Source organism: Dromiciops gliroides, chromosome 1, assembly GCF_019393635.1.
Source record: "Dromiciops gliroides isolate mDroGli1 chromosome 1, mDroGli1.pri, whole genome shotgun sequence".
Classification (NCBI taxonomy): domain Eukaryota; kingdom Metazoa; phylum Chordata; class Mammalia; order Microbiotheria; family Microbiotheriidae; genus Dromiciops; species Dromiciops gliroides.
The window spans coordinates 692,512,264-692,515,457 of record NC_057861.1 but is presented as its reverse complement, the minus strand read 5'-3'; positions in this window follow the sequence as shown (position 1 = coordinate 692,515,457).

Genomic DNA, 3,194 nt, shown 5'->3' with positions numbered 1-3,194 from the left:
CAGTTCCTCAGAGTTTTCTCTATGTTCACCAGAGAACTAACTCACCAGCAGCTGGGTCATGGTATGATTTTCAGCGTATAAAACAACTCCTCTAATAGAGATTAATTCCTTGTGTGGGCCAAATTTAATATATGGAGAATTAATTGGGTGACTCACCGAAATATTGGGGTCCTGGAAATAACAAGGGACCTCTAAGTTCAAAGCTCCCTCCCCTCCAAACTGCCCTTTTAGATATTTCTCCCAGGCTAATAAGAAAGGAGCCTTACAGCTTCTTTTCCACAAAAGGATCAGATTTTATTACTTGGGAATTAATTAAACAACAAAGGTGAAATTAATAAAAATCAAAGATAAGGAAATAGGGAAAAAGAAAAACAGATAAATTCTCCTTGCTCTAACCTGTCTATACAATCCCCAGCTTGTTTCCAATTAAACTAATTCAAAGTAATGTAGTGATTTTGTGTTCACTCACCACACCTGGGATGTCTGCTAGTTGCTAGTGCCACCAGAAAGGCAGAAGGAGAAGAGAAGAACCAGAGTAGGGAAGCAAACAACTCAGCCTCCCCTCAAGGAGTGTTCAATCTTCCTCCCCCAAAAGGGGAGATCCTTCAAAAACTGCCTATGGAGAGGTTTCTCCTTCTGACCTCAGTAGAATACATAATTTCAGGGTGGGCCAGGTGTGGCCCCTCCCAAATGAGTCAGCTAAACTCCAATAATTTTTACCACATCCTTGAGGGCCATCAACTCTTCAGTAGCTGCTTCTGTATTCCCTTAACTTCCTGGGAAGGACTGATCCTCTTAAAGCCACAGAGAAGAAGAATTCATAAAGTGGCCTAAGATGATCATAATCTGTTTAGACATGTCACAACTCCCTTCACTTTATTTGAAGAGAAGAGAACAGGAGGGGAGGGGAAGGGAGAGGAGAGGAGAGGAGAAGAGAAGGGAGGAGAGGAGAGGAGAGGAGAGGAGAGGAGAGGAGAGGAGAAGAGAGGAGAGGAGAGGAGGGGAGGGGAGGGGAGGGGAGGGGAGGGGAGGGGAGGGGAGGGGAGGGGAGGGGAGGGGAGGGGAGGGGAGGGGGAAAAACCTGGAAAGACATACATGAACTGATACAAAGTGAAGTGAGTGGAACCAGGAGAACATTGTAACATAACAGCAACATTGTGCTATGATCAACTATGATTGACTCACTCAGTAATACAATGATCCAAGGCAATTCCAAAAGACTCATGATGGAAAATGCTATCCACAGCCAGAGAAAGAAATGATGGAATCTGAATGCAGATCAAAGTATATTCTTTTCACTTTCTTTATTTTTCATGTTTTATTTTCCCTTCTATTTCTTCTTATAAATATGACTCAATACGGAGATATGTTTTATATGATTGCACATATATAACCTATATCAAATTGCTTACAATGTTAAGGAGGAGGGAGAGGAGAGATAATTTGTAACTTAAAATTTTATGAAGAAACGAATGTTAAAAATTTGCCTTTACATGTAATTAGAAAAAAATACTATTAAAATTACATGTAATTAGAAAAAAAATACTATTAAAAGCGTAAAAAAAGAAGCACATGGAATAAAACCAGAGAAATCAGCCCAATTAGATTTTGTGAAGGTACTGTAGACAAAGTCACCTCTTTAGAAGCAAGGCTACTCTAAGAGAATGTTGAAGTCTAATGCATATATTATTGGCAAAAATATATATATAGAAGAATCTATATCCTTACTCTTACAAGTCTAATTTCTTTTCCACATGATAGCCCTTCAAATACTTATATCTCTATTGATAGAAGGGCCCTCTAAATCCAGATTCTTCATTTTTCATCTGAAGAAAGAGAAGTCTGGGAAAATTAAGTGATTTTTCCAAGGTCACATAAATAGTACATTTCAGAGATGGGATACTTGAAAATAGTGATAATTTCTCCCTTGAGACATCTCTTTTCCAATTTTGTTTGATCCTCATATGGTGAGGACAACTGTATACAAAATGTCAATTATTATATAAAATATTAGTAAATCTTAATTTCATTTTGAAAAATAATTTAAAAATTAATATTTCTTCACACAAAGTAGTTTCTTACACATTCCACTGTTGGCAACATTTGTTCCAGAATGAGATCTGAAATATTCATAATAACTGTGTTATTTTTTTATACCTTACATATCTACTTGCTGTAGCAAATGTTGCCAGGACTTAAGTACTTCAAAGGCAGGAAAAGTTGTTTGAAACTGTCTTGAATGACAGCTTTTAACCTACTCATTATGCTCCCTTATCTACATAAATCAATGAGGATGAATCTGGATGCAGAAGATGGATATTCCTAGCATTCCTGTTTCTGTTCTTGTCCAGCATTAAATCATAACCTGATCTTACCTAAGGAAATGCAATTGCCAAAAACCCCCCCAAAACACTACTACTCCCACCAACAACAATAGCAAGGATTGGATGAAGGTACTTGAATGTACTATAAAAATAATGTTTCTTCAAGTGCCACATACCAAGTCTCCCAGTTTGCTAACAAAAATCATTGTATTTGAATACCACTAATCAAATTCCTGTGAATGAATTATTCCTGTGTTAGGAGAATAGATCTGTCAAGGGTAGGACATAAGAACAGACTCTGGAATCAATGCATTAAAATATGAGAAAATCAATTCAAAAGTCAAAGATTTGGAAGTTTTTGAACTTGATATGATGAAATGATTGTTTTTATGGACCTTTACATAGCCTCTTTTCTATTACATTTAATTATACATGAATATATTGTTAAGATTAGGAGGGGGGCAGCTAGGTGGCACAGTGGATAAAGCACCAGCCCTGGATTCAGGAGGACCTGAGTTGGAATCGGGCCTCAGACACTTGACACTTACTAGCTGTGTGACCCTGGGCAAGTCACTTAACTCTCAGTGCCCAGCAAAAAAAAAAAAGATTAAGAGAGAATTTTGACTTACATTTTATATGACTATATTCACTTATAATATTTTCTTACAATTTTCAAAATTTATGGAAATATTAATCATAATAACACTATTAAACAATCAAAATAATATTAAAAATCAAAATAATGCTGGTTCTTTTGGCAATGGAGATAGAGCATGTAATATACCTTCATTATACCACATTGTTATTGTCATTCCTTTCTTAGTAAGCAAAAAAAAAAAAAGGTTGTTTCAAGTACAACACCCTACCTTA